The sequence below is a fragment of the Phalacrocorax aristotelis genome, chromosome 1 (genome assembly GCF_949628215.1).
Source record: "Phalacrocorax aristotelis chromosome 1, bGulAri2.1, whole genome shotgun sequence".
NCBI classification, from domain to species: Eukaryota; Metazoa; Chordata; class Aves; order Suliformes; family Phalacrocoracidae; genus Phalacrocorax; species Phalacrocorax aristotelis.
The window spans coordinates 97358268-97382744 of record NC_134276.1 but is presented as its reverse complement, the minus strand read 5'-3'; the positions used below and the strand labels follow the sequence as shown (position 1 = coordinate 97382744).

At 43.8% G+C, this 24477-nt stretch overlaps 1 protein-coding gene and 1 long non-coding RNA gene across 2 annotated transcripts in view; one reads left to right on the top strand and one right to left on the bottom strand.

Moving 5' to 3' along the window:
• The window catches only part of LOC142059728 (ICOS ligand-like), a 36247-nt gene extending 23645 nt beyond the window's left edge, over positions 1–12602 (bottom strand). The window contains exons 1-2 of the mRNA XM_075098712.1: positions 12446–12602; positions 9857–10008 (exon numbers count right to left, since the gene is read on the bottom strand). The gene's annotated coding sequence lies outside the window, so the exon portion shown is untranslated. The remainder of the gene's footprint in view (positions 1–9856; positions 10009–12445) is intronic.
• A 7922-nt stretch (positions 12603–20524) lies between these two features.
• LOC142059703 (uncharacterized) overlaps positions 20525–24477 on the top strand; it is a 184125-nt gene continuing 180172 nt past the window's right edge. The window contains exon 1 of the long non-coding RNA XR_012661496.1: positions 20525–20676. This is a non-coding gene — a long non-coding RNA (uncharacterized LOC142059703). The remainder of the gene's footprint in view (positions 20677–24477) is intronic.

Below are 24477 nucleotides of genomic sequence, written 5' to 3'. Positions count from 1 at the left end.
AGGCTTTCATGCTGTGAAAGATCAGCCTGACCTCTCTGTGGTCCTACACTTTCAACATAGGAAACCCCCTGTGAAAATTTAGGTAAATTCAGCGTTACGGTACATTTTCAACTAGCCCCAAAATGGAGGTTGAAGGTGTGAAATGCACATGCCAAATAAGGCTTGCAAATTCAGCAGCACATTGCACTGACCTACAGTTTGGTCTCTAGGCCTCACCTTTCCCTGTTGAGGCAGTAAGCTTTGAATGGATTAACTTATCAGCCTCAGGAATGATAGATACAGTTAAACATTTTTGCAATCGATGGAGTGATCTAAAACAAAATAATTTGAAATTTTGTAGGGATTTAGTCCTGCATGACAGGGTTCTGCACTGAGCCCCTGGGTCTGCAAATAGCAGCCTCCTTCAGGCACAGAAGTCGGCTGCCTAGGGCACATCTAGAGTCTGAGGAAGTAGCAGCCACCAGGTGGAAGGCTTGTCAGCTGCTGTTTGGGGAGAGGGTGCTAGAAGACAGAGACAGCTTCTCCACAATCTTACTTTACCCTCTTCCATCCCTTCCTCCTTCCCTTTGTTCTGTAGTGTAGGGGCGACTGAGCCCTTTCCTTTCAAAACAGCAACATATAGCTTCACTAGTGTTGTTGGGAAGTCTTGACAGTGGTCTAGCTGAAGCACCCCTTCTGTGACCATCTCCTTGCTCCCACCACACACACTTTAACGCCCTTGAATGCCTGCTCTTTCCCCTCCATTGGCTAACGCCCTGTGAAATACCTTCTGATGGCCTCTTACATCAGGGTTTTTTTCCCTAGGGTGATCCAGGCCAAGTAGCTCCTTCTGCAACGGATGAGCAGGCTGCAGATCCGCTGGTTGTGATCTAGTAGTTCTGAGTAGCCAGAGGAGCTGGTTTGGTCTCTACAGTGCCATAACAAAGATACAAGCTCTTCCGCACAGTAGCGGGTGCCATGACGCATCTGTTTTGGCACCCTTCAAGCTCTTGGCTGGAGTTGTGCACAAGTGATGAGGCTTTGCATCACTTAGATAATAACTGTTCTTTGGAAATCCAGGAATATGTGGGTTGGAGCATTATGGTGATTAGGTCGGCGCCACTGATTTTGGAAATGTTATTAAGTATGTCTGTCATAAGGCAGCAAACTGCTAGTTGGGCGCTAGATGTGCCTTGAAGTATGAAGGGCACCATATTGTTCCAGCAATATAAAAAAATCAAGATATGAGTGGAAATTTCTGATATTACCTCACAATGCTGCATCCTTGGATATCTTCTCCAAGGATGTCAGAGGACAAATATAATTTGGGAGGCCACACATAACTGAGCAGATGGTTATGACTATGTAGTTGCAGGGCCAGTCTTCTCAAATGTTTCTCTGTCTACGTATCCTAGAGCCATGACATAAACTTTGGGAATCCTAGTTGTGATAATCCTTAAAACTGTTTACTCTCAAGCTCTTCTGATAGTCTCAGCTTTAGTGATCTCTTAAGGTGCATATTTACCCAGATCAGAGACAGAGACAAGATCTTAGCTTTCTGTCATATCATACACATTCTGAGAAGTGTAAACACCAGTGAATAGCCCTGCTTTCCGTAAGTGAGAGCAAGACATGCAAAATGCCAGCTGAAGGGATTGTAAGCATTTCTGTATAGGTGAGAGATCACTGTTTGTCTTTGGGTTTCTCTAACTAAAAGTTCCTGTTATGCTTCTCTAAAGAAAGACTACTTTTATTCAGTTTTTGCAGAAGATCCATTTAAAATCACAGGCCAAATACTTTGAAGTAGTGTTTATCCGTGTGTAGAGTACAGAGACAGGACCATATCTGGCTAGGTTCTCTGGCACGTTGTAGTATGCTGTGGATATTTTGTTAGGATTGAAGGGTTGTCTAGTCTCGCATGTCTCAAAGTACTTATGAGTGTTTCTCCCCTACAGTCAAACCCTTCTAAAACACATTATTCAATGCACAGCTGTTACTGCTAGAGTGAATGATTAATTTTTCTGCTTTGTCATCAGATTCTAGGGAAGAAGACCCTTCTAGGGAGATGTCTAACAAAGCTGTAGCCAGGAGGGGTTTTTGTCACTGTAATATGCCACTTGCTTTTAGTCTTGACAGATATAGCAACTAAGTGAGTCTTCCTACTGCTGCTGGGAAGAGATGTGCTCCCTGGGCCATCCCTGTTTCCCACAGCTGGGCTGCCTGAATCCACATCCTCTCTTGCCACTAACACTTCATGAAACCCCATCTTTTGGAGGCAGCCAAAGCCTGAGTTCTGTGTGTTGTGGTAATGTATGACAAGACCTGGGGCCTCAGAAATGACTAAGCTTAGAGTCAAAACTATACAGAAACTTTGATTTGGAAAGACAGGATTCCTTCTCCCTTTTGTATTTGCTTACTAGTAAAAAGAGATGATGCATTCAATGAGAACTTAAATTGATTGGTCTTTGATGGGATTGTGGAGGTTACCTACTGCTGACCCAAACCGCATCTTGTAATTTTAGTTGGGAAAGTGGGGAGAAGAATGTTTAATGGGACTTGCTATGCAACCAACTGCATGCCTAACTCTTACAGGAAAAGGGGCATCTGATGTGCTCAGGTAGGCAAGTACAAAGTGCGAATTGACTAGAAAAGGCATTGTATTTGGTTTACTGGCAGCTGCCAAACATCTTGAGGACTCTTATAATTGCAGGTAAACATGTTTGTTGACATGTTTGTAGAGAGTTAACTAGCAATCATAAGGTGTGATTGGTACTGTGCTTTAACTGAGAACTCTTAAAGTAGAAGCTTATGGGTTGAACACAAGGGAGAAATCATTCATAGAAAGAACTCAAACTATGTAAACTCTAAATGACCTAGTGTTGAAGTGCTTCCTCTGAGCACTCATGGAAATCTTCTCTAGATGTTAACATGCTGATCTCATGCCTGCAGTTCAAAGCCCTTACATCCCCGTCCTACTACCAGATGGGATTTGAAGAGCCTCATTAGTTACGTATCTCACAATGGCTCAGATTTTGAGGACTTCAAAGCTGACCTTGGCACTTCTAGGACTGTTTATTTAGAGGACTGAACTAAGAGTGCTACATGCTGGTCTTTCGTAATCCTTAATTCAAGCTGTAAACAGTTGGTTGGGAGATGAAGTTGAGGTGGCAGCTGGAGGAGGACTGTGAACTCCTTTGAGCAGCTCTGAACTGGAACACAGAGTTTTTAGGAACTGAAGCAACCCTATTTCTAAGCAGTTCATTAGGGATAGCAAAATATCTCAGGATTAGCTTTGCACCCTTGCAGCCCCCTAGGCTCTGGAACCACCTGAATGAAATACTTGCCCTGGCCTACACAGGGTAAGTCATGGGGTATCTCTGATCTGCACCTGGCTGGTCTTAGCCATGACTTGTGTTACCTTAGCTATGCGCTATTTCTTACAGCTGCTCCACCCCAAAATCTCCTGTACCATTGGCTACAAATCTAAGGAGGATTGGAGCTGAAGTAGCACTTTTACACCCCCTGGAGATGACCCTCGACACAAGGACTATTTCTGAGTAGAAACTTGTTTATGCCTCTCTCAACACAGAAGAAAAGTAAGGAAAAATGGGAACAAAGACATTAAAACTTAATTTTAATCAAGGCTGTCCAAACTTAGATCCTTCTTTCCTTTCTTTTGAGGTATGGAACAGATCTGTAGTTGGGGTGAGGTAGGAACACACTGCCAACCACGCCAAGCCAGCAGAGTTGCACTGACTTAGGTTAGCTTGTGCATGTCACTTGTGCATCTGAATCAAGATGTTCAACTTCAGCTGTGAAAGCAGTATTCAGAAGACACCTGTCAATTAATATAATGGCTTCATAGCATGACCACCATGACTACCTCACTACAACTGCAAGTTCCAAAGGGTAAAATTAATTGTGTGGAGGATAATCTTTGAGGACAGACACTTCCCATGAGGAAATTCAAAGATCCCCCAGTCAGACCTGCCATACAACCCTGTTAGCCCTTTAATTTAGGTATTTTGCTTTTGGCTTGAGAATATTAAGGCTTCCTCCAGACTATAGTGCAGCCACATCCTACTGCCGTAACAGGAGTCTGTGCTCAGCAAGGTGCTGCTGCTTCTTTGGCTTTAATGGACCCTAACTGTGGGCCCAAGAGCTGTTTATGGAGTTAGGTTTCCCCTGAGTGTACTTATTAGTTGGATGACAATGGTCTAGTACAAATGAACACACTCTTTTCTGCTTCATTCCTCTGTGAGGAGTGACGAAATAGGGGAGGAGGTAGTAAAATGAGTGTTGTAGTACAGGGACTTACATGAGTTTTAGTCACAGATTAAATGCTAACCCCTGACTTTCTAGCTTGGCATAGCTGTTTCCCAGCCTGGCTTGCAGAGGAGACCTTTCCAGAGAAACCTTTTAGCCTCAAAGTTTTTAAAATTATTTTTTTCTCCCTCTCTTCCAGCAGAGGACTTGGAAGATACAAGAGATGCAGCACAACATGGGTACTCCAGGGAGCTCTCGTTCACATCCTCTCAAGATTGTTGTTGCAGTCTTTCTTGTCAGGAGAGATTCCTCCTTCATCTCAAACAAAATAATCACTCTGTAAAAGAATACAAACTTTGCTACAGGAGACAAAAGTTCTAACAACTTCTACTCTGTAGATTCTAGCACAGAAGGGCCTCAAATTCCTACACTGCCATGCTCTGCTTTCAAAACTTTCTTGGAAATATAACTCCAGTGCAGTTGCTGCAGGATGTGCAGATGCTGAGCCAGCTTTTAAGCCACTGCTGTGCACTTTGCTAATAGATGAGCAGTGTGTGGCAGCACAGGAGTCGGAGCAGGCAGCAGTTAGAGTAAGATTAGGCCGTGTCAAACACTGCACTGCCCCAGGCAGCTGGCTGCAGCACTGCTGACTAGCTGTAGTTCTGCTAGCTGCAGGGAAAACTTAGCTTGCAGCCTGAGTAGTCAGAAGCATTGCTATGGGTGATTGAGTGAGGAGTGCATGGGAGTGAATTAACCATGGAATGGCCCTTGCTGGCTGTGCTGTATTGCTGGAAAAGTGGTGACACTCCCTGTCACCGTTTGTCACCTCTTGGGCTTTACAAATGCTTCTAGGCATATTTTTTTTTCTTTTGGAAGTCCTAAATGTGTATTTCTGGTGGGTGGAGGGTAGGAATGTGGCTATTGGGCAGATTCCTTCATCATAACTATTTAAGAGATACGTCTTCCTCTGGATAGTAAAGTGTGTTTGGGTAAGAGGAAATGGCCACCTTTCAGGAAGCAAGAGTTCATGGTAACTGCAAGAGTTAGTAACTGTAAGATAAGTGTGTTTTGGGTGCAGTTCAATGTTTGCCCTATTCGTTTGCTGTAAAGGGGAAGAAAGACAATGCCAACTCCTCCAAAGCTGGGTAGCTGGAACTTGCAGAGTCTGCACGTGTACACAATAGTCAGTTTGCATGCATGCAAGGATGCAGAAGGCAAAATGTAGAAATTCCCTATAGACCCTGTAAATCTACTCTTTAAAAAGAACAACCAAGTTTAAGGTGGGCTGCCTCAGCAAGGGAAATATAGGGAGTTCTGGATGTTCTTCCCTTTTCTGATGTCAAAATAAAATAATCTTTTCAGAAATGATGGCAAGGATCCGCTTGGCTGTAGCTCAGATAGCTTTCCAGGTGTGGTGACAGGTGATGTTGCTCTGGCAAGGCTACTGAAAAAGCAGCTGAAAGCAAGCTGGCTTTTACAGAAGACTTGATGGTTCAAAACTTAAGCACGTGGCAATGTAGAACAAGGGGAAACTCGGATGTTAAGAAATGACGTCTGGGAAGCCAGAGGTGAAGAGGTGGTACTTCAAGCGTGCTTAGTTGAGAAATACATTTTGACTCTACAACTAACTTAATTTATTCATAAATGGGGAGGGTGGAAATGAAGCAAATGCAGTCTCCATCTCACTGTCCCTAGTCATTCCAGCAGTCTTGCAAGGAAATTGTAAGTGAAATAAAATAACACAGAAGACTGAGTGATAATATATGCACAAGGAGGTGTGAGAGGAAAATAGCAGCATGCAAAATTTAGGTTTTTTATTTTTTAAAATTATTTCTACACCCTGTGTTCTCTGGATGAATAATTTGCCTGCTTTCTCTATCCCCTCCACTCTTCATTCAAGTTTTACTCTTTAACTACACCAAGCAAAAGCTAACTACACCAGTCACCAGCACTCTACAGAACAAAGGTGAATTCAGAGTGAAACTCTGGTAAACTGCTGTAACCAAAACCAAAATACTTGGAATGAATCCTTGCAAATAACACTGTCCTGTGGTTTCATCCACTGCAGGTGCTCTCTTTCAGGATGCTACTGAGTGCTCTTACTGTTAATGCTGTGTTAATGCCTGCTGTGCTCAGTAGGTGGGCTGGGTGCCTGGGTATATTCCTATATGGATTCTGTAGTCATAGGCTTTGGTGTTAGCTCTTGATGCCTTTGTAGATCTGTGCAAATGGCATTTTGCCCATCTTGAAGTCTTGCTTACACATTGTCCTGTCTGCTAACGGAGCAAGTCTCTTCCTGAAAGGGTATAGTTGAGCCACCTTCACTTACACTAAGAGTAAGGGGTCCAGAGGATGTGGTAAAGCAAATCATATATGGGCAACGTTTGCTGAGGTCTATGCACAAAGCATAGCAAGGCACGAGGCTGACAACATGGGTTCAAGGGCTTCCCTCCCACACACACACTTGCAAGGAGGTAGACTCTCTGAGGTAGTAGCATCTGCTGCCAAAGTTGCTATTATGTTGTAACTAGAAAAGCTGTATTGAGCTTTTCTGCTGTGCACCAGGGAATTTTTTTTCCTGTGGTTGCTTTAAAAACAAAACCAAAAAGTGGTAACCCACAGATGGGGGATGAAAAAAACCCTATGGCTTAAAGACAGTTGGCTCTGGGATGTCAGAAAATCTTAACTGAAATTAGAGTGTGGTCACATCCTTTTAAGAAGTTGCATAACTTAACATGCACAATGTCAAAGCAAGTCTCCCATCCTGGAAACTGTCTAACCCTTGAGCTAGCTATGTATTTATTGTTCCTAAACTGTTGTGCTGGGAAGGCAGAGTTGTTATAAGCAATCTGCATTCCTAGAGGCTGATAGGCACACGGAGACCTCTGCAGTTTAGGACTTGTATATGTTCTATTCCTTCTAGAATAGATTATATTTTCTCTAGTTTGTGGTTTTAATTTTTTAACTTCCTTTACCCCTCCTCCTTTACTCAGTAGGCATCTTGAAACAGGTAATGACTAAGGACTACACACTTTCTTCTATCGTGCCCCAGGGGGGTAAAGACCATCCCACTGTAAGGGAAGATCAGGTTCATGACCACCTGAGGAACCTGCATATACACCAGTCTATGGGACCTCATGAGATGCATCCCAGAGTCCTGAGGGGACCTGGCTGATGCAGTTGCCAAGCCACCCTCCATGGTATTTGAAAAGTCATGGCAGTCAGGTGAAGTCCCTGGAGACTGGAAGAAGGGAAACATTGTGTCCATGTTTAAAAAGGGTAGAAAGGAGGACACCGGGAACTACTGTCAGCATCACCTCTGTGCCTGGGAAGATCATGGAACAGATCCTCCTAGAATCTATGCTAAGGCACACAGAGGACAGGGAGGTGATTTGAGGCAGCCAGCATGGCTTTACCAAGGGCAAGTCCTGCCTGACCAACCTAGCTGCCTTCTATGATGGAGTTACTATATCAGCAGACAAGGGAAGAGCTACAGATGTCATCTATCTGGACCTCTGTAAGGCCTTTGACATGGTCCCCCATGGCATCCTTCTCTCTGAACTGTGGAGATACGGATTTGATGGGTGGACTGTTCAGTGGATAAGGAACTGGGTGGATGGTTGCATCCAGAGGATAGCGGTCAATGGCTTGATGTCCAGATGGAGACTGGTGAGGAGTGGTGTCTGTACTGGGACTGGTACTATTTAATATCTTCATCAATGACATAGTGGGATCAAGTGCACCCTCAGAAAATTTGCAGATGACACCAAGCTGAACGGTACAGTTGGCACGCCAGAAGGGTGGGATACTATCCAAAGAGACCTAGACAAGCTGGAGAGGTGGGCCTGTGAGAACGACATGAGGTTCAAAAAGGCCAAGTGCAAGGTCCTGCACCTGGGTGGGGGCAACCCCCAGTATCAGTACAGGCTGGGGGATGAAGGGATTGAGAGCAGGAGAGCAGCCCTGCTGAGAAGGACTTGATGTTGCTGGTGGACAAAAAGTGGGACATGAGCCAACAATGTGTGCTTGCAGCCCAGAAGGCCAGCCATATTTTGGGCCGCATCAAAAGAAGCGTGGTCAGCAGGTCAAGGGAGGTGATTCTGTGCTTCTACTCTGCTCTGGTGGGACCCCACCTGGAGTGCTGCGTCCAGCTCTGGAGCCATCAGCACAAGAGGGACATGGAACTGTTGAAGTGGGTTCAGAGGAGGGCCACAAAAATGATCTGAGGGCTGGAACACCTCTCCTATGAAGACAGGCTGAGAGAGTTGGGGTTGTTCAGCCTGGAGAAGAGAAGGCTGCAGGGATACCTTATTGTGGCCTTCCAGTACTTAAAGGGGGACTATAGGAAGAATGGGGACAACCTCTTTAGCAAGGTCTGTAGCAACAGGACATGGGGTAATGATTTTAAACTAAAGCAGGGTAGATTTAGACTGGATATAAGGAAAAAATTTTTTACAGTGTGCGTGGTGAAACAGTGGCACATGTTGCCCAGAGAGGTTGTGGAGGCCTTGTCCCTGGAAATATTCAAGTTTGGGTTGGATGGGGCTCTGAGCAACCTGATCTAGTTGAAGATGTCCCTGCTCATGGAAGGGGGTTGGACTAGATGATCTCTAAAGGTCCCTTCGACCCCAAACTATTCTCTGATTCTTTCAGTCTTCTTGGGCACCTCCATGAATATACTGTCCTAGTACCAGCATTTTATTTTATTCTGTTACAGATGAATTTAGCAACTAGCACAGGGGTGTACTGGAAGAAAAGTCTGGTGGTTGGAATTGGAGTTTACAAAAAAGAAAATACAGAGACAATAGAGGTAAAGGCAGCTGAGAGGAGAACCAAATCTGGAATTAGTAACAGCCATAAAACAGATTCCTTTTAGTGACGCTGAAGGTGGCTCTAGTTTTATTTGTTCAGTATTCTGTGAGCAGAAAGGAAAAGGAAAACTTAGAGGAAAAATGCCCAAACAAAACCAAAAACCCCACCATCATAACCAACATCTCATTTGTCCCCCCAGCAATAAACCCAGTTAAAAACCCAAGCCAGTGTGAGTTCTGGTATGCCTCTGCTATCTGCCATAGGTGATATGGATGCCTTGGGCCAGTGCTGAGCAGCTGAGGGTGCCCCTGCAGCCCTCTGCTATGCTGATCTGAGCTCCTCTCCCAGTCTGGGAGCAGAGCCCTGTGAGTGTAGTGTGGGGAGCTGCAATTAGTAACGCCCCATCAACACAGGGAATTCGTGCCAGTACAACACTGCACTGAGGCAACGGCACTTCTCCAGACCCTGTTAGCACAGGCACCTCTGCACCATGCCTTGCGTGCACTTAAGGTGTGCCTGAAGGTGCTGAGGTGCTGTCTTAGAGACATATGGGAAGATGTGAACTGAAACCAATTACTAAAAGTCTCTGAGGCTCAGGATGCTTTGAAAAATCTGACTGCAAGTATATCTGCAAGGTATATACACCCCACATGCCTCTGAAAATTGGTAGTGTCCAAGGAGCTATTTCACGGAGTATATATATTCACGTTCAGTATGTGTGTGCATGTTTGTTTAATGGGCTATGGCAGAAAAGTATATTGTTGTTTAGAGGCTTTTTTCCTCTCCTCCTTTCTCTCACCTGTTGAAACAAAGCTCTGTCCATTGACATCTGCCTGCAGTGTCTCATCACCTGGACTGGACTGCCACCTTCTGCATATGTTTTCAGGAATGCTCAGCTTCCATAGGGGGTGGTTGGCTCTATAGGCTCCTCGTTCTAAGTGAGAGGGAAGGCTGAAATACAGTTTAGAAAAGCAATGTGACTGGGGGTTCGAGACACAGAAACCATCCCAACTTTTTCAAAGGATTCTTAAATACTAATCATAAAACCACAGAAAGGGTTGGAAGGGGCCCTTAAAGATCATCTAGTTCAACCCTGCAGCCATGAGCAGGGACACCTTCCACTAGATCAGGTTGCTCAAAGCCCTGCCCAACCTGGTCTTGAACACTTCCAGGGATGGGCATCCACTACTTCTCTGGGCAACCTGTTCCAGTGCCTCACCACCCTCATCATAAAGAATATCTTTTGTATATCTAATCTAAAACTACCTTCTTTCATTTTAAAACCATTGTCCCTTATCCTGTCACTACAGGCCCTGTTAAAAAGACTCTTTCCATCTATCTTATAAGCCCCCTTTGAGCGCTGAAAGGCCACAATAAGGTCTACCTGGAGCCTTCTCTTCTTCAGGCTGAATAACCCCAACCCTGTCAGCCTGTCCTCACAGGAGAGGTGCTCCAGCCCTCTGATCATTTTTGTGGACCTCTCTGGACCTGCTCCAACAGGTCCATGTCTGTCTTGTGCTGTCAGTAAGCTGTAGATGCTATCTACAATGATAAGGTGGGAAGAAGCCAACAAGCCCCCTAAAGAGTTGACTGCATCATTGTGGTGGTTGGGTGTTGTTTTTTTTGTTTGGGTTTTTTTTAAATTTTATAATATATAGGGTTGTTTTTCTTTTGAAGAGTAAAATGTTCTTCTAGCCTTTCCCCCTGGCCCCCTGCCCAGAATGGCTTCTCTGGCAGACAAAAATGTCAAGAAGTGGTGACTTCCACCAAAAGATCAGTTTGAGTGTAGTATACATCAATGAAATCTTATTTTAGGATTTTCATAACAGGACACAGCATATTAGAGATATTTTTTTTGTAGTGTTCATCTTGGTAAATATTTCAGTGGTTTGGTCTGCATTACAAGAAGAGGGTTTGGAGATAAAATTTTTCTACCATCTCCTCTCCCTTTCTAGAAATAAGTAATTATTTCTCTAGAAGAAAAAAATCTGTGCTGATCTCTGCCTTTACATTGCTTACACTTGTATAATCACATTAAACTCAAAACAATAGCAAGTTTTTTCATTTCATGAGAACTGAAATCTATACCTGTGTGGTTTCACTGCTCACTCAGTATTCAGTTTTAGTCAACTGGTGAAATGCTTCTGTCAATTTAGTCTTCAAAAAAGCTAAATTGTCTGGTATGAGGTGGCTCTTGAGGGACCTGAATTCCAAGTTTGCACAGAAGTACAAGAAACTGGGCTTCATGACATTGGTGACTTTCTACTTTTCCAAGGTGACTCTCTTCTACCATCCTCTCTCCCTGCATTACCTTGGTGGGTACAGTTTCTTCTGAAGAAGGGACAAGCTATCAAGAATAAAAATAGATTTTAAAATGGAAAAGTTGTTTTAAATGCCCTGCTGTATGACTGGTACGTATACCTGTGGCTGTGTTCTTTCTTTTTATTTATTCATTCATCTAACATAAACCTTCCATGAAAACTCAAAGGCAACAAGTTCCTCTGAAACCTACTTGTGCAACAGCATCTTGTTATATTATTTTTTAAAGCCCACAAACGCTTGTCACAGAAACCATGGTGACTCATGACTTGGGCAAATCCTCCTATGCACTCGCTTTGCCCTCTTTCCTTTCTTTTCACTCTTGCACTTGATTTCATCACTAGCTGCAAACTGAGACCTCGGGTTTTGTGCAGCATTGACTTTGGCTGTGCGTGCACTGCTCAGCACGATGGGACTCCTTACCTTCATCGCACGGGGGTTTTTAGCTGCTGTTACACGCTGTCAGTTTGTAAACAGTGACCATTCAGAACCTGAAAAGTTACGTATTATTTTGGTTTTGGTGTGACTAGTATGCTGAATGTCTTGTCTGAGCCTTTTACTCAGCTGACACTTTGAGGGAGTGAGTGTGATTATTTTCAGCCTGGTCTTCATTCTCTGAACTTCACCAAACCAAAACTCCCCATTCAGTCACTTCTGTTGGTGTTGTCGGTTTAATGACTGAAGAAAAGCAAGAAGATAAAGAGCAGAAATAAAGCCAAACTATACTCAGTGAGAAAATTAGTTGGATATACCTTTTGTTTTACTGGTAGCCTTAGCCTCGCTTCTCATTTTGCAGTCTAAGTGCACCCCAGCTGGCGGTCAGCAAAGGGGAGTGGAGTTACAGAAGCCCCTCAGTCTGGATTTTTTTTGTCTCCAGCAAGCTGCCACTTAACACACACACAAAATAACCCCACACCAAAAACTAAACATAGATTGTTTATTTTTCATTTTTCTCACGTTCACGTCATCTGAAGCAATTGTAAAATACCTTAGCTATAAAAGGCATAGCCAAGATACTGCAGCTTTGGTACTTTCTAGTACGAGATAGAAAATTTGATCTCTTACTTACCTATGTGGAATCTCTCAGTATGCTCTCTGAATATGCTGAGATTCAAACATGCTGCTGCAAGGAGCCTCTGCCTTGAATGAGGAAGTGCTGAAGCAGGACAGGATGTGGAGCAATGACTCAGATACCAAGGGCTGTGTTTCTTGACTAGCTGAGGAATAAAAGGAATTGTTGACAGCACTCACTGTAGGGTGCTCAGCTGACGTAAGGACTTGCTGGCTACCGCTTCACCAATAGTAAAAGCTCAGGAACATTCTCTATTTCACTCTTTATCTTTTCTCAAACTTTAGCTGCTTATGATAATGCAACATTCTGGTATTGCAGTCATCTCTAGGAGGATTATTTGCCTTTTGTCCAATAAAACATACATCCCTGCCAAGAAGGATTTCTTTGCATGAATGTGCCACTTGAAGGTGTTCATTTTGTAAAGGAATTTAAACTTACTTTCTATGGGCATTTCCTAGCATGGCCATCACTTCAGTGGGGTGGCATAATTGCACAATTCAGCACTCACGCATCAGAAATGGAGAAATATATCAGGTGGATTCTGTCCCACTCTTGCCTTCAAGCTACCAGTTTCTGGGTAGTATCTCTTGCATTGAATTGAATTCTGATATCTCCCTTTGTTAATTTTAAGTGTATCTGTATAGACCTACAATGCACTGTTAGTGTTGAACTTTCATTATATAAACATGCCATAAAAGGCATACTAATTGGTTTAAAAGAATTATTATTCCAAGCACTGTTCTCATTCACCTCAACTCCTCCTCTGTTTGGGTTAAGCAGAGAGCTAGCTATTTAATCGTGCTGATGAATTTAAATATTGGTATGAAACTGTCATATAAAAAAAATTTGCTTAAACTTTAGAGTAAGTCTGAATTGTTTAGTACTAAGCCAGAAGTTAAATAATTGAAAAAACTCTAGGAAATCATGTTCATTTTGCCAGAAAACAAATGAAATCCCTATCTTCTACTTAAAGGTCTGAGAAGTAACACTTGATAAATTAGTCAGCTTTGTGGTAAGTTTTTCAGCAATACACAGTTTCTTGCTTAAATGATGCTGCAATGGAATTGCTCATTCTCTCCTGTGACAGCGATGATTCTGAGTATTTCCTGAGGCACTTCACTTTTAGAAAGCTTTGAAGGCCTGATGCAACTCATTAGATGAGTGGTAAGACAACACAGAGGAAAATACTTCTGAGTCTGTGAAAGTTATTCTCTGTCTGGCACTGAAGCACAGAAGTGGAAGGCTTCCAGGACTAAAATTCCTGATGAAGTACCAAAAACATCTATCGCCACACTAAAATAATGAGAAAGATGTATTGGGTATTCCCCCCTGTGCTCTTCTGAAAGCTTATTTCTTGATAGGATACTGCTTCGAGAGCTCCTCGAGAGCAGAAGTATTGTCCAAGTTAACACAACTGATGGAATCTGATTCACAGATGCTATGTCTAACTCCATGTAAAAGAAAATCACTCCATAACCACATTGAAGAATTTGAAGGTGTATCCTTAATGCTTCATGCATTAATTCCATCTTTATGTGCCTGAAACAGGTCTCTAAGATTCTATGTAGCCCAGCCTAAATTTAAACCATCGTCTAAGGTATTTCCTCAGTGTGTCCAGTGATTTGAATAGTCTTTTTTCAGTCCATACCCTTTAAAGCCCTATGTCACTAAATACTCAATGTTTTTCTTGTGTTTGATCTTTGAAGTGCACTGGCATGGTGGTTAAGTACCATTGAGCAAAAAAATCATGAGAAAGGAAAGGTTGCTCTACTCCGGCTTTGCACCTAGGTATCCTCTGTGTCTTCCCTTCCATCCTTTTCTCACCTTATTACTGTCCTCCCGTCTTGTAGGAGGAGGTAGTGGATCTGGGTTACTAATGTTTTCTTCCAAAACAGCTTAGTGTACAAAAATACAGGAGTCACAGATATGTATTTTTTCATGGTCTGAATTGGAGGTTGTGTGTCTGGAGGGCATGCCCATACAGCTATTACTCAATTTGATTTTCAGTGATAAAGACAAAGAAACTGTGCTGATCTGTGATGACTGCTCACCAGGATAAATCACCCCAATATGTACAGGGTGTGGGTTGTTTTTTTGGTTTGGTGGTGTTTTTCAGTTTTTGTTTGTTTTGCTTCCAAGCTTGCTAACTGCTTATGTGGTGGAAGTGAGATACTGTGACTGAATGCTCAGTGTCCCACTGCACTACACTGAGTGTAGTTAAATATGAAATAAAATAGAGGACCTGGCAGCAGTGCGATACTAGCTTATAATTGTTCATCTTGACAGATAAGACTGAATGTTTTTTTTTTCTTTCTACTTCTCCTGTTCTTCCAACACAGTCCTCATAGTCCTGCTAAACTTAACACGGGTTGAGTCATCTGAAGGAGGTTGCTGCTGTTATGGCTATACAATTTGTTCATGTTCTCTCCAAATCCAGCCATAACTTTCCCAGAATCACAGAACGGTTGATGTTGGAAGGGACTTCTGGAGGTGATTTGGTCCATCCCCCTGGCTCAAGCAGGGCCACCTGCTTGATCTTCAGACAGAGCTTCCTGTGTGCTTTTGTGCCCATTGCCTCTGGTCCAGTCACTGGGCATCACTGAGAAGAGCCTGGCTCTGTCCTCTTTGCACCTTCCCTACGGGTTTTTATATATATTGATGAGACCCCACCTGAGCCTTCTCTTCTCCAGACAGAACAGTCCCAGTGCTCTCAGCCTTTCCTCTCAGAAGAAATGTTCCGGTTGTTTCATCATCTTACTGGCCCTTCACTCAGCTCTCTCCAGTAGCTCCGTGACTCTCTTGTACTGGAGAGCCCAGAACTGGACCCAGCACTCCAGGTGTGGCCTCACCAGTGCTGAGGAGAGGGGAAGGATATCCTCCCTCAACCTGCTGGCAATACTTTGCCTAATGCAGCCCAGAATACCATTAGTCGTCTTTGCCACAAAGACACATTGCTGACTCGTGTTCAATTGGTTGCCCACCAGCACACCCCCAGGGTCCTTTCTGCAAAGCTGCTTTCAAGCTGGGTGACCCCCACCATGTACTGGTGCCTAGGGTTGTTCATCCCCAGGTGCAGGAGTTTGCACTTTTCCTTGTTGGACTCTCTGCTAGCCCATTTTGCCATCCTGTTGAGGTCCCTCTGGATGGCAGCACAACCCTCTGGTGTATCAGCCGCTCCTCCCAGTTTTGTGTCATCAGCAAACTTGCTGAAGGTGTGCTCTGTCTTATCATGCAGATCATTGAAGGTTTTGAACAGGACTGGACCCAGTACTGACCCCTGCTACTGACACTGTTGGCCCCTTTTACTGGCCTCCAACTAGATTGTGTTACTGATCACTACCCTCTGGGCCAGGCTGTTCAGCCAGTTTTCAGTCCATCGCACCGTCTGCTCGTCCAGCCCGTACTTCATCTGCTTGCCTATGAGGACCTTATGGGAGATGGTGTCAGAAATCTAGGCAGACAATGTCCACTGCTCTCCACTTGCCTACCAAGCCATCATAGAATTTTCTCAAGTTGGTCGATCATTACTTACCCTTGGTGAATCCTTGCTAACTACTCCTGATCACTTTCTTGTCCTTCATGTGCCTGGAAATGGTGTACAGAATTAGCTGCTGTATTGATTTCCCAGGGATCAAGGTGAGGCTGACTGGGCTGTGGTTCCTTGGGTCATCCTCCTTGCCCTTCTTGAAGATAGGAGTTACATATTTTTCTCCAGTCCTCTGGCACTTATCACAGTTGCTATGATCAGTCAAAGATTATTGAGAGTGGCCTTGCAATGACATCTGCCTGCTCCCTCAGCACTCATGGGTGCATCCCACCAAGCCTTGTGGACTTATGTATGTTTAATTTGCTTAAGTACTCCCTGACCTGATCCTCTTCCACCAACGGTATGTCTTCCTTGCTCCAAACTTTCCCCCAGTCTCTGAGACATGGGATTCTTGAAGGCTGGTCTTGCTAGTAAAGCCTGAGGCAAAGAAGGCTTTCAGCCTTTTCCATGTCCTGTGTAACCAGGTCTCCTGTCTCCTTCAGCAGTGGGCCCATATTTTCCCTAGCCCTCCCTTCCTTTAGTCTCACAGGTACATATAGAAGCCTTCCTTGTTGTCTTTGACATCCCTGACTGGATCCAGTCCCAGATGGACTTTGGCTTTCTTAACTATGTTCCTGCATGCTTGGACAGTGTCTCTTTATTCCTTCCAGGTTCCCCACCCTTGCTTCCACCCTCTGTATGCTTCCGTTCTGACTTTTACTAGGAGATCCTTGTTCATCCATGCAGGCCTCTTGGTGTTTTTTTTCTTAGTTCCCACTTGTTGAACACAAATGTGTTGAGACAAGCTACCAAGCTGACATCAAATCCTTAGGCTGATTTGTGTACTAAAGACCATTGCCTAATACCTTGTTGGTTTTCTATCCCTGGGGCTGCTCGCTTTAGTGATTAGAGCTGTTCAAATGAGCAGTATCTCTTTCATGCTGCTTTTAGGTTGTAAAAATTTGCTTTCTTTTTTTCTTCTTTTTCGCCTTCTTAATTTGCTGTATCCTGCATATTTGCTAAAAGGCTTCCAACAGAGGCAAAATGCAATCTTCCATAGAATACAGCAATCCACTTTAAGTAACTTCCTAGCTTTGTTACAAAATGCAGTTGCCTACCCATCTGCTAATTCAAACACTGTCAGCTGAACGCTTTCCAAAGTCAAAGCCAGGCTGTTTTCACCACATATAGGTGAATGGGTCAAAGAAGGGAGGGTTTATATAGTTTAATCTCCAGTATCTGGAATATAAACTTGGGTTCAGCTAAGTACTTCTGTAGACTGGTCAAGTGACCTGTGTAATTTCCTTTGGTGCTATGTTAGCATGTTGTAACCTTGTGATGTTCCTCTCTTAGTTGCATTCTCCCATCTGCTTGTGTTTAGAGTCAGAATGCCTTCTGACCCTGCCAGCACAGTACTTAAAAAAAAAAAAGTCACACATTTCTGACTGTTATGCATCACTAATCATTAGCTGATGTTATCAACAAATTGGAAGTTTTCTCCCCCCCTCCCCCTTTTGTTATCAGATGAACCAAATAATACAAACATCTTTAATCACGCTCACTTCAGAAGGAAAGTGCAAACTCCATTTGCTGTTCTGAGCAGAAGACAGTAAGGGTTTTTTTTGTGGGTAAGGCAGTATAGACCAGCAGTAGCTGTAGCTTGCTATGCTTGTCTTCTCTACTTTGCTAAACCTTATTCCTTCTTCAGTCCAGGTGGAAACAAAAAGGCTATTTACACTAGGCTGGTGAGCACTTGAGGTCTGTGTGCTTTAATTGCCATTTTGGATTTGGCTGTAGACTGAGGCTTTCTAGCCTGTGAGAAGCATTCCCAGTTGTGACTGGTTTCACTTGTTTCTGTTCATCTGAGGTAACACAGTCTGTTCATGTTATGTGGCTAGGACTCTTACCCCAGAATGAGGGCAGACACAGAGGTATGAAGAAATAATGAGTGCTCATGCTGGCTTTCGAACCATTTGAGCAACTCCTGAGGTCTTTTCATGGTGCAACTAGAGTAGTGAAAACTGAAGAAACATGTTCCTTTGCAAATGAAGAGGCAACATCATCAGTGCTGTAGTCCCAGATGAGAAATGTTCTTTTAAGTTCTGGCAATAGGAGGTACTTGGCAAGAAATATGCATATGTGGCTGAGGCCTAGTGATCTGAATGTGTAAGCAGAAACAGGAACAAAAATTCTGCTTGACTGTGAGAAAGGAATGAGAGTGAAGCTGGTCTTTAGCTACTTTTGTCAGTCTGGCCTTTTAAGCAACAAAGCTTCCAGGCTGAACATATGACTAAGAGCATTGCTGAGATGCTCCTAGACCTCTCACAGGCTTGGTGCTGTGACCACTTCCCTGGGGAGCCTGTTCCCTGACACAGCTTTGAACCATTCCCATGTGTCCTATCACTGGATGCCAGGGAGAAGAGCTCAGCACCTCCTTCGCCACTTCCCCTCCTCAGGAAGCTGTAGAGGGCAATAAGGTTGCCCCTCAGCCTCCTTTTCTCCAAACTAGACAAAAAGACATGGGCTGGCCTGCCTGGTTAGCTGAGCAGGGGCGGGACTGAGTAAGCTGTGCAAGAGCTCCTGCTCAGCCAATCCGTGTGGTGAGCAAACTGTCATCATGGGCTCAGCTCACTCCTCCATCTGTATATTTACCTCCCCAGCTTTCCTGGTGCTGCCTTTCCCCCATCTCTGCAGCCCCCTGAGCCATTTGGTGAAAAAGCATTTTGTTGCATTCCCTCTCTCTGCAGTGGGCTCTGGCACATCTCAAAGGGTGCAAGTCTCTGATCTGTCTCTCTTTCTCAGCCACTCTTTTTCTTTCTTCATGGTGATTTTTTTCACAATGAGAGCAATGAGATGAGCCATTGGAATATTCTCCCCAGGGAAGTAGTGGATTTCCCCAACATTGGACGCTTCAGCTGGGCAGGGTGCTGGGCCATCTTGTCTAGACCATGCTTTTGCCAAGAAAGGTTGGACCAGATCATCCTTGAGTTCCCTTCCAACCTGGTATTCTATGATTCTTCTCTCCTATTACAGCCACTGTTATACTGTCCTACTTTGTGCTGGCCAAAACAGGGCTCACAAGCCTGCTTGAGGTGGAAAGTTGAACTGATGGTGGGGAGTCTGGTCTTGTGCATGGGGGCTGGTTCAGTAGCAGTAGGGAAAGGGCTATGCTCTGTCTAGAAATGCATGGAGAGCATACATACCTTCCGACAGGTATTTCACATTCCAGCTTGTTTACAACTATAATAAAATATTTGGGGATGTAACTGGATTTCTCTCTGGCCCTGCTAACTGTATAAGCTAAGCACTGAATGTCCACCCTGTGCTCTCCATCAGGGAAAACAGGTATGTACTTTGGACATTCAGCATAGTCACAGTAATGCTGTCTGCAATCCTTCAGCGATGCAACTGGTCAGACTATTGCTAATTATAGGAGTGGTTCTTTCATTTAGGCATGGCAGGGAAAGCATCAAATTCAACAGCAAAACCCCCCAAAAACTTGGTTTATGCAACACTAAGTATGCTGTGTGGTACCTTGTGTGACTTTTGCCAAACCTAATGCATACATTTCTAAACACAAGCAATGAAATGGTCACACCCAAGAATGCAACCTCCATGAGTGACACTTTTCCTATAGGCCTCAATTTTAGGTCTATAAAGTGCACAAGTTCAGTTTTCCACACTCTACCATGAAAGAGAAGTTGTTGGGGACATTCCTATGGTTCAGGTTTTAAGCTGCTTTCCAGGAAGACTGTCAGCTCTGATTTCTTCTAAATTTGTTTTCTGCCCTGCCCAATGATCTAAGTCTGCATGCCAACCTTAAGACCTGTCTGCTCTGTGTCTTACACAACTGCCAACAGCCACAGTGACTTGAGTGTCTCTGAGCTTTTCTTCCCTTGTGCTAAGCAGGGTTAAGTGAATCATAATGCTTTTCTTAAGGCACGCAAAGCTTTTTTTCCTTTGATCCCTGTGACAGCTTGGTTCACACCTTCTCTAAGGAGAGATGCCTTCCAGGGTTGACTGAACCGTTAGTGTGTGTTGAGACAAAATGTCCTGGTTTACCTTGTTACCCAGTGCAGCTTCTGCTCTCGCAGTGGCCGCCCTGGTGGGAGGGCTCCCCTCCTCTGCAGGGTGCTCCAGTCCCAGGGGCAAAGGAACTCCTGTTTCTGATCTTGATGAAATCTGAGCTTTGCTGAATATAGTACTGCAGCTCCAGCCACTCCTGCTGGCTTTTGTTAGTACTTTTGTTTGGTTGGTTTTTTTTTTTGAGAGGGATTTTTGCTTCTGGAAGGTTGTACTCTGTAAATGCTAGTAACAATTAGTGCCCATTTTGCAGATGCTATCTGTGGTCTTTTACCCCTGACCTATCAGAAATTGGTCTAATAGCAGGAAAATTGTTTAGTTCAGCCACAGCTGCTATGCTGTGTCCAAAGGCCCGTATAGCCCAATACCTCTCTCTGTGACTATGTCAGCAGAGTGAGCAAGAGGCTTGGTTACTGGGGAAGCATATAGAGGTAACTCTCCAGACCACTCCCTGGCCTTCACCTAGAAACAAATTATTGATTTTTAGCTAAGTTTCATGGGAGGAAGCACAATTTTTCTAGTGTGAAAGTTCAGGCAGGCTCTAATAACTTCCTGTGTAATTGGTGTTGCTGGTGTTCTGCCAACCTGCAGGGAGCAGCATCTCAAGAAGGCAAAACAGGTACGTGCTGTCTTGGCAGTAAACAGTGACACCAGCTTTGGGGTGGGGGAGGAGATAGGATACCAGTCTTTCCTCCCAGAAAAGTAAATAGTCTGAAAAAATGCGGTAGTGTGATCGTGCTTGCATTCAGTCTGTGGCAGCCCTGCCGCTCAAACAAGGACAGGTGTTCTTTGCAGGATCCACATGCTTTCTCACTCATTTTCTTGCAAAACCTGCCCTGTGTTTGGCATGCTGCTCCATTGTACTTGATCTGGGTTCAAATATGCTTTGGTATGCTGCTGTTGCGCTCACCTCTGTGCGATTACACTGACTGCTTGCATGGAGTTTCTAGCTGGCAGAGATATGGTATACAACTATTTATCTCCAGGCTGAGTGTTCTATCCCATCCCAGTACCTGGGTGTGCAATGATTAAGATTATAGCAATCGTTGCAAAATATGTAGTGAGCAATGTGTAAGAGTGCTGGGCTGTAAAGCCAGACCTTCACAGGATGGCGTTAGGGTCTATTTCCAGCTTCAAACCAAACTTCCTACCTGGCTTCTGCCTGTGTGCAGAAGTTGAACGGTTTCCTTCTAGCTGTCTGGAGCAGCATTGCCTAGAGACTAAAACAAAACAGAACTCCTTTCCTCCCCTGCCCTCCAACCCCACCCAAAAGGCTTCTGAAAAAGTGTGCAGGCAGGGGCACACCTCTGTGCCTGGGATCCCACACTCCTGTGGGGCACTCAAGCCTGAGCACCTGTGACCTGGGGACATTAAAACCAGTTTTAATGCAAAAACTAGTTCCTACTAGCAGCGGTAATTGACTTGCATGCCTACTACTGTTTCCCAAGACTTAAAGGCATACTGATGCAGTAAATGCAGCCACAGGAATTGGCAGATGACAAATTTTTCTTTTGCCAGGTTTTCTGTTTCTGAGGAACTGTTTATTTGACTTTGTTTGTTTGTTTAGAAAGTCTTCTATCCAGATATGTTGTGATGCAATAGGAGTTGCTCAAAAGTGAAGCTAAGACACATTGTATGAAGCCCATCAGTGTTCACCTCATTGCCAGAAATGCTAACAAAAGATACTGGCTCACTGTGTACACGCCTGGTGGGTTTTGTGGTTGATAATTCCAGCCAGCCAGAGCATATGCTTGTTAATTGGAGTTCTTCTTAAGGGCTACTTTTTTTTAAAAAAAAAAAAAGAAGAAAAATAATAAAATGTTCCCACATAGAGTTTCATCGCCAGAGGGTGGATGAAGTGTCACTGGGCTGGAGCGGATTAAAAGATTTCTTTTTTACTTTTATCTTTCTTGTTCCTACTCTCAGCTGGATCAAACTGTTCCATGAGAAATACCTGGACAGGCAGCTGTCTGCCTCATGGTAGTAATGAAAATTTCAACTTTAAATAAGCAAAATAATCTGAAGTTAAACAGAACAGATGTGTAGAGTTTGGGGTTGTTTTTCTTTATTGTTTTGCTTTTTCCTGCACAAAGGCACTTATTCCTTAGAGCTGGACTGTGCCCTGGTGTGCCAGGACTCCTGATGGGGTGCCCGCCTGCTGAACAGAGACCTAGAATGATAATTCACCCTGGCTGGGGATCCCTGGAGGCTCACCTGTCTCCATAGCCACTTCTTCTGCTTCTCCAGTCCCTCAGTTCCTGGGCACACTTCTTGCATGAGCCGATGCCAGCAGTCTAGGAGACCTTCATGGGGTGCTGGCTTGCTGCCTCACCCTGTGTAGAAACACTCAATGAATTTCCCTGGGAAGACATTTCATATCTGGCCAGCTCTATTGCCTGGTTCAGTAGATCAGGAACCAACACAGGGCTGTATTCTTCTCATGATTCTGATATGAGAATTCAATAACATATATCTTAAATAAGAGAGCAACTCTCTGTGCTGCAGGTAGTGCCAGATAGATATGGAAATATGAGCATATATACAGCAAAATAAGAAATGGCTTATTTTACTGTATCATAAAAACAGGTTTATGATAGGACTTCTGGCACTTTGCTGACACACAGTTTAATGTCACTGGCAGTTTATCAAACTGATCTGAGCTGGCTAATAAGATTTCCAATAAGGTGATAAAGATGCTTCATGTTTGCCTTGTGTTATAGAAGCAGCTACAGTGCTTTGGCAGTATTTCAGACGTTTTATACCTTTACCTCTTGACCTCGTTTTAGTTACCTTTACTTAACCTTTACTTAATTTTCTTACTTATTTTTTACTTTAAAAGGAAAGTTTAAAAGTAAGCTTTTTACTAAAAAAAAAACCCTTATTTTTTCCTTTACCTTTACTTAACTTTTTAGTTAGTAGTTACCATGACGGTAGTAGTGATGCATTTTAGAAGTTAGGTAAATAATAATGGTAAGTCTGACTGATAAAGAGATGAATTGAAAGGAATAGAATTGCCTCTAGTCCAGCATGATGCTGTGGAAAAGAAGTTTTTGTAAGGAAACCTAATTTTGTATCAAAACTACTCACACTGGCTAGTAAGAGGGATGACATGTGATAGCACAGGTCTCCTGGTGGAAGAAATTAAGGAGGAAATGTTAGGATGCACCCCCTGACTACATTATGGCTGCATTAGAGTTGCTTCTTACTGACACATTCTTAAAAGTTTTCCCATCTCAACTGAAAGACATTTTGTCATCTTTCTCCCCTTCCCATTTTTTTTAAGGGCAGACTCTTTTTTTTGTGCAACAGATGAAACTGTAGTCTGGCAGATTTAAATGCAATCCTATTAAAAAATAGTGAGTGGCTTCTGTTGACTTATGACGTCTACTGGGGTGAATGCAGCAAAGAAGTAGGCTTTACAGTCCAGCAAGTGAAAGGAGAGAAGAAGGTCTCTGCATGCTGGAAACGTGAGTTCAAACACCAGGTCAGTTACAGGCTTGCGTGACCCTGAGCATGTGACTTCTGTGTCCAAGTTTTCCAATTATAAAATGGTCTCAAGCAGCACTTCTTGAAATCACAGGAAAACAAATTAGTGTTTTATTACTAAACCCTTGGGACCTATTTTGGGCAAGTTGTGAGGTCGGCATAAGCCTCTGTTGATACAAGAGCATCTCTCTGCACAGCAATTTTCTGTGCCAGAGCAGAATGGGAGACAGGCTCTTTCCTAACAGAGTACTTGAGTTTGAGATTAATGATATGGTCATGAGTAGTTCCTAAGGGCTTGTGTTTGCAGCATGGGGCATTTGTTCACATACACTACTTATGCTTATTAGCGGTGCTGATAACGCATGAAGTGTTGGAAGCATTTTTCTTGTGTCAGAAGATAATTGTACAAATTGACATGTTGCTGCATAAGTGTGTCTTGAAAGATGAATGAGACAGAGGCTACTGGTCTGTGGCCTGTAATTCCCTGGGATGCCAGATACAGAGGAGATCACCTCAAAGAACATGTGGGACCAGTTTACAATTATTCCATCCTGTATCACCCAATGAATCTGGTGAAGTTCCTAATGCCACATCACACATTGAGAGGAAGAGTTCTCAGAGCCTAAGAAACTTCTGGGGGTGTGTGTGGGTGTGTGTGTGGGGGGTGGGGGGGGTGGGTGTGGGGGTGTGTGAGTCCTGTCCCTGCGGGGTTGAGCAGTACTTCATTATTCTTTAGAAGCAGTTTCTCTCTCTTGCCCTGGAAAGGAGAGGTTAGAGATATTACCCTCAAGGGGTAACGTGAACTTTTGTGTATATTTGTTACAAATATGAATTCACTTTGCAGTTTGGAAAAGCAACTAATAAAGTTTCTTTGAGGTAGCACAAGGGACTATTGAGAAAAGTGTTTGGAGTCAGGGTTGTTGAAGTGGAAAAG